The sequence below is a fragment of the Brassica napus genome, chromosome C9 (assembly GCF_020379485.1).
Source record: "Brassica napus cultivar Da-Ae chromosome C9, Da-Ae, whole genome shotgun sequence".
NCBI lineage: Eukaryota > Viridiplantae > Streptophyta > Magnoliopsida > Brassicales > Brassicaceae > Brassica > Brassica napus.
The window spans coordinates 40,715,752-40,727,998 of record NC_063452.1 but is presented as its reverse complement, the minus strand read 5'-3'; the positions used below and the strand labels follow the sequence as shown (position 1 = coordinate 40,727,998).

At 29.9% G+C, this 12,247-nt stretch overlaps 1 pseudogene; it reads right to left on the bottom strand.

Moving 5' to 3' along the window:
• Window positions 1-7,324: 7,324 nt before the first annotated feature.
• LOC106421454 lies at window positions 7,325-10,350 on the bottom strand (annotated as a pseudogene).
• Between the last annotated feature and the right edge of the window lie 1,897 nt (window positions 10,351-12,247).

Sequence of the window (12,247 nt, the reverse complement as noted above, 5' to 3'; positions counted from 1 at the left end):
TACCATTGTTAGTAATTTATAGTCGTTTTTAAAAATTCAAAATATAACATATAAGAAAAAATCTAATTGTTTTTATTATATGATTAATGTGATTGTTTAATTTTTTTTAATAGTATAAAATTAAACAAAAATAGAGAGGTTAAAATTATTTTTTATCAAATATGTATTATTCATAATCATTAATTGTCATATATATGTTAACCATATTAGGTAATTCTGTAGTTTTTATTAATTAATTTAATAAAAATCATAGTATATGTTTAATAAAAATCATAGTATATGTTTATATGGACCAATTTATTTTTCTAATAATTCTAAAAATCATTCTCGTGATGACACGTGATTAAGAAAACATGTTGTAATGCTCTAGGATTAATATAGAGAGGATTTTTTTTTAAAAAAATAACAAAGGTGTAATTTGGAGAATTGAACTCGGGATAAGGGATGTCAAACCCATTAAATCACCATAAATGCTACTGAATCTACACTACTTAACATACAAAAAACTATTTTAAATTAATTCCTAACTTCGCGGGTCTCTGCTTATCATTCACAATCACAATTAGGGCCTGACTGGTTCAACCGCAGCGGTTGCGGTTGCGGCTGCCGAAGTTTGCGGATGCGGGTGGTTGCGGTTTCTAGCGGTTTTAAGAGATTTATACGACTGGTTCTGCGGTTAGAAATTGGTGCGTTTGCGGGATACTTATGACTGGTTAACTACTAAACGCAACAGCGGTTAAATAATAAATTAACAATATTTACATTTTATATCATTATAAAATATCAAAAACAATAATATTATAATAAATATAAAATTTATATTTAGAAAGTTATAGTTTAAACTTTTTAAAAATTATAGAAAATATTTTCATTTTAAAGTTTTATAATATTAATTAAAATATAATAGATATATTTTAGTATTTTTATAATTCTAATTTAAATTTTTTATTGAATATTTTTATTTTTGTATTTAAATTGTTTTAGAAAAAAAAAAAAAATTTTATCCTCCCGTAACCGCAAACGCTAGCTGGAACCAGCTTTTGAATTTATGAGGTTTAGAGCGATTTGGAGCGGTTTGGAACGGTTTGAGCGATTGTTGCAAAACGCCAACAACCGCTACCAACCGCAAAAGCTGCGTTTGCGGGTGGTAGCGGAAAAACCAGTCATACCCTTAGTAACATTAGTCTTGGAGTTAATATTACGGATCTCTTCAACAGATATCTGACAGTAACATTTGTCTTGGTGGCAATAACATGGGATCTCTTCAAGTTTTATGTTACTTTTCATAGCCGTGTAACCTTTTGTTCTGATAATATTTTGTTAATAAAGCTTGCATATAATGAACAAAATGAAAATGTAAACAATATTTTCAAAATAGCAATAATGTTACTAAAAATATTTATATCGACAATTATTTTGTTCATTAAAGCTGGTATATTTTTGTAAATATATATACATTTTATATTATTTAGTATAATTTCGTATAGTTTGTATAATATTGAATAATATTATATGTTTTATACAGTAACCATTGTTTTATATTTATAAATTAGTCTAACAACTTTTCGAATAATACTGAAAATATGTGAACATGTTTCATAAAGTAAATTTGGTAACTAATTTAAATAAGATTGCCAAATCAGATATTATCCTTTTAAAAAATACTTAGTATATTTTCCATTATGATGAAACTAATAAACCTAAACATCTATTTAAAATAGAGATTATCCTTTTACTAAATAATTACTATCTAATTAAGAAGATACAGAACAACTGATTTTTCGAAAACCTTCTTATCTATTAAAGTGATTGTTACATTCATTTTTAAAAAAACACAAAAATATGTGAAAAACGATTTATATACTAAATTTGGTAACTAATTTCTATAAAATTTATAGATTTTTAATTGTATAATATAACAATAATAAACGTATATGCTCAACATATAGTCAATATATTGACTATAAAACATTTTTTTCAAAATAGTTAGAATATATGCATATCGTATAAACTTGCTAAAAATTTGTAACAAAGCAACAATATCTTACACCAAGCAATATAACGCTAGTATCAATTATTTATAAATTGTAAACATCACTAAAAAGTATATATGAAAATTATTCTTCGCAACCGCGGATATCAAAATCTAGTTTGGATTTAAACTAACGTTTACGAGACCAATGCATATTGACCCAAAAAACTAACACGTTCACGAGACCCATGCATATTGCATATACTGGTGTCTTCCAAATTTTTTTTTGACAATTACTGTAGTCTTATTTGATAGTAAATGTTTACCTTTTTTACTTATTGTTAAAAATTCAAGATTTTAATATGACATTATTTGCTTTAAAAAGTACTAATTGAGATAACTGCTAAACTAATTTAATTTGATGGGCTTTCAAAATAAGAATGACTTTTTAATAAGAAGTAGATTCTGATCCGCTCTTTCAAATGACATAATTATTTTCTAAGAAAAAATTAACTTTCGATATTTAGTTTCTTATAGTGTTAGTATTTTTATTTTAGGTACATATATATTGAAAATTTTATTAAGTTTTAACTCGGTCTAAAGACATACTATGTAAAGAATATATCAAATATTGTAATATTTTTTTATTTTTGGTATACATATTTTCATAAATTAAATATTATAAGATTCTATTTTATATAAAATTATTTTGATTTAAAGAATGAGATTTATCTAATGAAAATAACTAAGATTAACACATTAATTTATTCTGTTTCACGTGAAATAAAATATTTTGATTTTATTTATTGTGGCACTCAGTATTTATAAATGGTTTGAAAAGAAACCTAGTTGTATTAATTTTCTTCATAGCTCCGCTGTTACAATACTTATAAATGTGGTTAATTGGTAGCTTCTTTTACTCAAAGCTCAGAATCATCTCAGCCATCTTGTTGGAGTCAAAATCGGTTACGACGGAATCAACGTCGGAAACTTCCTCGGAAATGTCATGTTTGAAAAAGGGAGATAAAATTCAAAAAGAAAAGAGAAGCGGGAACACCTAAATCGAGTTTCGTAACAATTTCGAAAATGATTCACACGATAAGTCTTCGAGAAAGGTTACTCAAAGCCTCGGACAACGGATCCCGGACAGCAAAACACCCATCGTCCAACTCGCCGAACGGCGAGTTGGACGTCGTTCTCGGTCCAACTCGCCGAACGGGCGAGTTGGATCGAGCAAGCCGTCTGAGTCGCCCGTTCGGCAAGTTCGACCCGTCCAACTCGCCGAACAGGCGAGTTAGACCGAACATGCAGTCCAACTCGCCCGTTCGGCGAGTTGGATCAATCAGCCTGCCTTCGCCCCGTCCTCATAGCTCCCCCCCCCCCCCTTTGGGATCAGATCGAATTTGCTCTTGTTTCATCTCGATCGGAGTCACCGTTCGAACTTTACGATTTAAAAACCGTATAAAACGGCAACAATTAGCTGAACACCTCGAATTGCCTACGCTATACGAGGAATTTGAATGTTCTTCGGAATCGACGTCGTTTCGAAAGCGCTCTTTTTATAAGGTCACTTGTCGTTGGCTCTCGCAGAGAATCCAGGACCTCAAGGAAGGTTAGGGGTTCCTGACTTTCCTCTGATTATGAAAATTGAAAGTGCGAATTTCGATTTCCACACATCTCATTCATGCTGACCATCTCATGGCTTCCTATGTTCACCGGCGCACGGAAATCTGATTTTCTCAACCGAAAATACAACCATGAGGCAAAATTAATACATGTTTTAAAATTCAAATTATAACATTTCTTATACGGAGCTAATGCCTTCACCTGAGTACACCTTCACACTCATCAATAAATGTAAACAATGAAACACTAATACATTTATAGAATTTTTTTTGATAAAACATACTCCCTCCGTTTATTTTTGTTGTTTTATAAAATATTTTTCTAGAAACTATAAACGTTTATAAATTTTTATTATTAAATAAATCAAAAAATGTTATTAAAATAAATCAAAATAGTTGTTTTATAAAATATCTTTATTGAAAATATAAATTTTAAGTATTTAGTAAAATTAACAAAACTTAATTTAATAATAAAATTTTAATCTTATATAAGAGATTTAATCATTATAATTTTTTTATCATATCAGTTACACTTATGTTAATCTTGGTTATGTGTGTGTAAAGAAATTTTAGATTGGTTGTGTATTCATACAAATAATTTCTTTTTAAGAGATTAAAAATTTATGATATGTTACTCTAAATTCTTTAAATGTAAACAACATAACCGTAATTAATCGAGGATAAAACGACTGCAGACTAACATTGAATTTGAATCATTACAATACAAATATAACTCTTATGAGGATGGTATCGTGATAGGATCAAAAACTTTAAAAATATATCTCTTATAAGATTAAAATTTTATTCATTAATTAGTTTTTGTTAATTTTACTAAATAATAAAAATTTATAAAATTTTAAATTATTTCAAAAACTATTTTTATAAAACAATTATTTAAAAAAAAAACAAAAATTTACTGTACATGTGGCATCCTCGTTAGTAAAAATAGCTGATATAAAATTCATGTCACCAAACTTAGATGATGTCGCAGCTGATGTGGCGACTGTGTATGTTTCGCCTAAAAAGTAAAAAATATGTATGTTATTTGAAATTTTCGAAAGTAGAGTTATGGTTTTGCACAGTCATATATGTCAAGTATGAATTGAACATATCGCGATACATTGTGTGTAAAATTTTCGTTTTTCCTACAATTGACAGTTTACAAGACAAAATCAATTACTCAATATAAACTATAAAATTATTATATTTTAAATACCATATTAAATAATTATTTAATACAGATAAAATTAAAATATATATTATTATTAAGAAAATAAATATTTATTTATACAAATTTGTTTTTAAAAATTACGCACCCAAGTTCTAGATTATGATCCGCGCGATTGTGCAGGATTATTTTATTTTTATTTCTATTTATAGTTTATATTTTAACTTGTATTTTACAGGATTCAATGACATTTTATAAACTTTGATTCGTGCCCAAATTGTATTTTTTGATTTTCAGTTTAGTTTCGATACGTTTATGGGTATTTTCGGTTCAAGAAATATAGTAAAAGTTAAGTTTTTATCAATTTTGGTTTGGTTTGGGTCTTGTTATTTTAGTTTTTGGCTTGGTTCAAATAACAATGTTAGAAACCCGATTAAATTTCAAGTTCAATTCGAGCGTGTGTGGCTGAATATATTTATTATATTTTTCGGTCTTGATTTTGATTTACGTAGCTATATTTTTAGTTACATTTTCTGATTTTTATATTTTGTTATTGAAATCGGTATATCTCAAGGTTATATGTAACTTGTATATTTTAACAGTTATGATCAGAATATACCAATATCATTTTAAAATAGTAAATATTTTTAGTCTAAATAGGGGTTAGGAATCTATTTTTGGGTAATAGATAACTATACAGTAGAAATCTCTATAAATTAATATTTGATAAACTAATAAAGATGATAAATTAATTAATTTTATCAGTCCTGAGTAAGGCTGATTCAAAATAAAATACAAATCGATAAAATAATAAGATAATAAACTTTTAGAAAATCATATATAAATATATGGTCCAATTAAAATCACAAATAATAATTTAAATATATACAAATTAAATATGTTTATTTTTTATTATTAGTTTACTATTCATAATTGAGTTCATTTCTATTTTTAACACTTGAATATATTTTGATAGTATTTAATAAAATTATATCTAAAATCACATGTAAATGCTATGAAACATTTTTCATTTAAACCAAATAAAATAATAAAACCATGAAAGTCAAATTTCTATAGTTTAAAATTAACTATATTTTAGAAAAATATTCCAAAATAGAGGACTCTTTAAAGGATATTTTTGTAATTAATAACTTTATAAATTAATAAAATATTATAGTCCCAATGTTATTAATTTATAGAGTTTTTACTGTATATTGGTAGTTGTTGAAATTAATTATAAGGAATTTAAATAAATTTAGAATATTGCTATCAGTTTATAAGAAAGTTAAATGGATTTTTAATATATTAAATATAGTTATTATTTTCATATAATATTGGCTGCACAAATATTCTGAAGTCATAATGATTAATTTCCTGAATTAACTGAATAAATTGTGAACAAATTTCTTAAACTGTTTCCGGAAATAGGGGATGTAATTAATATATTCTATATATAAAAAGAGCAAAAACAGAGAATGAATAAAATAAGAACATTCCTGAAATCGTTAAACTAAAAATTTGTTGAACTATACAAATATCATTTATTATTTTTCTGTTTAAACAATATCATTAATTTACGGGTAAAATCTTTTCAAAATATATTTTTATAATATAAAAAACAATATCTTTTGGTTTCAGAATTTAAACAAACAATACACAATTTCAAAATTGTGAAACTTATAGTATAAAAATAATCAATGATTTATTCATATTTTAATTTCCAACGATATGCCAAAGAAAATTTTCCATTCTGAATCAAGATTTTTTTTTTTCATTTCTGAATTGAAAATTTGAAAGTTAAGATATAATTTTGCCTGATATAAAATTGAAATGAGTAGATAATATATGGGAAATATCTAAAGACGATATATAGTTATGTTATTAGTCATGGTTTTGGGTATGTAACATATATTTATTTGTTATACTGTATTTAGTCATTTTACTAAAGTATAGCAATTATATTATAAGATTCCATTGGTATGTCATGTTTGGAACGTTAGGAAATAGGAAGGTTAGATAATACTCCATCTGTTTCTAATTGTAAGTAGTTTTGCTTAAAAGCACAAATATTTAGGAAGCTGTAATTTAAAAAAAAAATATCATTTAATCAATTAATTCAACCAATTATAAAAAACCTAACATTATTTCATTGGTCACACAATATCCAATAAATGAAAAGATGCATTGAAATATGTAAACTACTTATATTGTGAAACAAACTCTTTTTGCTAAAACTACTTACATTTTGAAACGGAGGGAGTATTAGTTAGGGAGGATAGGAAGGTCAAATAATATACGGGGATTATGATTAGATACTACTATATATATAGACATCTATAAAATTATGGAAGAGTAAATAGATAAGAATATAGTATAGGATTCCACATTTGTCAAATATTGGCTTCTATAGTATAACAAACCTTTGTATCAAAAAATGTCTATGTGTAGGCGAAATTTAAATATAAATAATTAGTAGGAGATATTTAAGATGATAGTGTAGACGGTAAATTTTTAGTTATTAGATTGAGTTTTTTTAGGTTGGTGACAACTTAAATGATTTAATTATATTAAGTCACAACATTTTTAATAGGTTTAAATTTAAAGCATGCCAAGGTAAATTTCAAATAGGAAACTAATTTAATAGATTAGAATGTATACATAATAAGGATGGAGGTCGTAGATAGCCCCTGGAATTGTTGTTGAAATATTTGGCGCCATTGGTACATTTTTACGGATTTCATTTGGAGTTAAAGTCCTGATCAAACTCATTTGATGTTCAAGTCATATGCATGTAATGAATATGTTTTTGCAACCTTTAGTGGAATCTTCACAAGACTTATCTCATTATATTTTTCTTTGCCCTCAGTGGCGTAATTTGCGCTTTATTGAAGAAAATCAAATTAAAGACTCAAATAGTAATTAAAAAAAGAAAAAAAGATATTTAGAAAGAAGATTTTTAAAGGAAGAGAAAACTAAAAAACCCTAAAATCTCGAAGATAAAAAGAAAACTGAAGAAAAAATATCTTCTTCAAAAAACCAAAAACATCGTTTGACTCATAAATAAAAGCAACAAACATTGTCATGACATTATTTCTCCTCTTATTAGACAAATGTTTTTAAAATGAAAATGCTAATCAACCAACACAAAACAAAACAAACATAAAGAGAGAGATTCTATTGAAAAACCTAAAAGATTCTCTTATGTTATTTTGTTCTCATTACCCTATTTGTTCTCGTTGCCGTTGTTGATTTTGGTTACACCCACGAATCTCTTGCGAAACCTGAACCGGCGACATCATCACCGCCATCTTCCGTGACGTCAGCCCGCCTAGTTTGCTCCTGCATCATCTCAAAATTGTTTCCGCCAGCGCTATCTTCCACATCATCTTCTTTGGCGTCTGAAAGGTATAAAGTTGTTGCTGTTACCAGAATTCAGTCTTCTCAAAGATCTTCCAGCATCATGTCTTTGGCCAAGCCCAAACCTCCTTCCCCTGAAGCTATTACGATTCGTTCCAGAATCATGGCTCCTCCTTTCATCGAATCTCGTCGGCGGCATTCTGTTTCTAGGAGGTGACATGAAACCTATTTCTTGATCTTCAAAAAACCGTTCCTGGAAAGAAAACCTCATGCGCTCCATCATCCTCTCCTCGGCTCTAAACTCATCATGAGGATGAGATAATCTATCTCCACCGTTCCACGGGACTGGAGAACGACTTCTAGATCTCCTAAAGACCGGAGAGTTACCTCTTCCTCTCTTATTACCACTCATCCAGTTGTGCATCGGACCATAAAACTGGTTGTTATCACCGTGCCTGCCTCTCAATACACGATCCCCACCATTTGAAGACCTTCTAAACCGACCACCGCGGTATCCCCCATTTGAGAAACGCTTACGTACATAACCATCGGGTTGTGATCCTTGTCCGGACCCTGATCCTGAATGATCAAAGCCGCCCATCATACCTAGATTTTCAGGGTGTGGAGGCTTGAGAACATAGGGAGGTCTGGAACCCGAACCACTAAAGTATCCTCTACCAGAACTCCTGTCATGTCTCCCAAAACACTTATATGGAGCCATGCTCAACTCTTCATTATCATCAGATCTGAAAACAAAAGGACCACTACTAGGTTAATAATGAACTATTAAAAAGTAAAATTACGTAAAAATGAGGCATGGAAAGAAAAAACTTGCTTTGTCCTTGGGATGGCATCATGCGAAGGCAACTCCTTAGATGGTTTCGACACAAACCTCCTTGAAGAAGAAGAAGACCGCTTCTTAAGATGCAAATCATTCATGTGAGCCACATCATTCTTCTCTACGTCCCTTCTGTCATGAGCCTCTCCAATTCTCAATGCATCATGAGATTTACGCTCTAATGGTCCCAACTTAGTCTCTGCCAAGATTCTCTTACCAGAATCATTCATCTTGTTGTCATTATTTTCAGCCATAGAGAAGAATCCTTCATCTTCAACCTTATTTTTTCCCCTACGGTATGGCTCCCTTAATTCTCCATCCTCAAGCGGGGAATTATAACCAGATTTGAACTTATTTCCATTTCTAGCAGCTGCTTCAGCCTTAGGACCACATGCTGATGAAAACTTTTCTTGCCCAGCTGATACAACAAACCCATCAATAGGTTCGCTCTCTCTAGGAGGCATTGGATTTGTGATTGCTCCCTTCGCATCTTTTTCAGAGGCATCATCTTCTACATCACAAGGTGGACCCCAAGCATCCATAGAAACATTTAAGTCCCAGTGTAACCTTAAATTCTTTTTCTCAGTGGGTTCACTGACTGATGATTTATCTGACTTTATGACAACTCCACTATCAGGTGCTAAATTTTCACTTTCACTTGCTCCCGTAGTAGCTATTATCATCCCTCCTACGCTCGCTATGCCCTTCTCATCAGCCAAATCAAACGAAGATTTTTCAGGAGCTGCATTATCCTTTTTGCCTTGCCCCACCTGATCTGTGGAACCAACCGCATGGGGCAATATGGTCGAGCCATCTTGCTGCTGAACAACAGGTTCTTCAGCAGGCAGACGGTCAACAGCTGGTGCATAATCATTGCTCAAATTACACGCAGCATCCGCAAGTAACGCAATACCAGAAAATTCAGGACCACTGCTGTCATTCTTTGGGTTTAACTTCCAAACATGGTTGATCTCCGGCCCATGTTCTGAGATTCCACGTCGACCACATGACTCTCTTGGTGACGGGGAGGCAACCATCATTCCCCGCTTCTTCATTGGAACACGCCTTACTCTTTCTGCCACATGCTGGCGTAGAAACTGCCATAAATAGAAAGGACAGAATCAGATATATATATATATATATATATATATATATACAGAAATGTAGTGAGACCGTGAGGAACACAAAGGAAAGGAGAAAAAACCTTTCCAGGCTCTGACTCATTTGCTATTGTGCCTGATGAACTCTTGTCTTTGTTCTCAACATCTGAGTCTGCAACTCGTACAATTACTTTCTCGTCACGCCATGTTGAACTTTTGCTACCTTTCGCCATCCAAGGAAGCTCACTGTCATTGGTACTCTTAAGCTCACCACGGTTGGTTTTTGCCATGCTTCAATAAAATAATATTCCATTAATAAACCATATATGAAATAATACAAAACATAACCAGGGGCTATTGTTTATTGTCTATCATAGAATATTCACTGTAGATATACTTCACAGCTAGAAAACTAGTTAAAGACCCTATGAGCTCGTACCTGAAAATAATATCCCTAACTTTGAAGAACATTTTGACAAGCCTTCTTCGTATTAAAAGCATAACAATCTAGCATTTATTTCAGTTTAATCCAATTATATCTGACTCCAGATCATTGTCTGCACACCCTTGATCAAAAGGGAAGATTAAATGTTCATCAGCCGTGCACCGAGATAAGAAGGCAAGATCCATCAAAAAAAATTGTCATTGCAAAATTTCTTTCATTTTCAATCATGAAACACATCGATTCTTAAGCCTATCATATAAGGTCGTACATAGATGAATCAGAGGGACCACTAGTTCATATTCATATATATATTAAACTATTAATCCAATTCTATAGATATGATATCTAGATGGTACAGATTTCAGAGAATGGTAACATGGATTAGATTTGATATCTGGATGAATCTCACCTCTATAAAATTTCATATATAGATTCAAATCCACCAACACTTTTTCGACCTTGTGTGATAACTGATAATACTAATACTCACTAATTGACCCAATACTAATCATTTCTTTGTCATTTTAAAACTGATAGGGCTGCTTGCAATACGAATATATAATAATTATTATATATACATAAATGATTTGAATACAGTAAATATATGTCTACCTTTATAAGCTTTCTTTTCCTCAAAACTTTGGAAGCACCTGCAAGTTCAGAAAAAAAAAATGTACCTATAAATTAACAATGTTGAATTTAAAATGTTAACGTCATTTCGTGATAAAAAGCATGTCGAGAAGCAAAAATTAAGAAACAGTCAACAGATTTCTTGAGAAAGAAAACATATTCTTACCAACTCCTTAGCACTAATGCAAGTATGTGTATGTGGTCAGCCTTCTTCAGTTTGAGCACTTATATACTGTATATATACATCTCAAAATCTAGGGTTCTGATTATAAGTCAAACATATGATATTGTATGCAAAAGGAAACATATTAAATATTACCATTCAAAATGAAAATGAAATAGTGTATGTAAGTATATAAATCGATTAAAAAGTTTCCATTTTTTTTGCTTACAGAATATGTTACCAAACTAAATAATGTTAAGTCAACAAAAATATTATGTTCAGTGCTGAATGACTCATGTCATAAATTTTTGTTTCACTTAATTCTTAATTTAGGGGTCATCAAAATAAATAAAGTTGGAATAAAAACAAGTATTGTTACCTCAATTGGAAATATATGTAAGCAAGAATGTTCCATGAAGAATTGACATCTCTGATAAAATCCTCTATTTATTATTGGAAAATATTCAAAAATTGAATAAAAACACATTTTTCGTCCCCTTAGTATAAAATCAAGAGAAAATTGTCAAATATAACTCACAACTTGAATTCAAATGCAAAAGTAAACCCAAACTTGAATCAAATGCAAGATTAACCTAAAAAGCTATTGAAATTATAACCAGCCCCTTGTGAACAAACAAAAAACCTGAATTTTTTTTACGTTTCTAACCCCCGTAAGTCGTCTGGACTAGTTATACTTAGAAATAATTTAAAATTTTTGTAAAAAATATTTTCATAAGTGAAAAATTGAAATCATGTAATTAACATATGTTTTAAGAGATATAAATTAAGATATAACAAAAGTTAATTGTTTTCAACATAGATGAGTGAAAGTAGTGAGTCATGATATTCTTTGGTTTAGGTTTTGCCAACATATGTTGTAGTATTGTATGTGTTCTTAGGGTTAGATTTTGGAATGCATAAATGTTTTTTTTGAAAACTTTAAAATTTA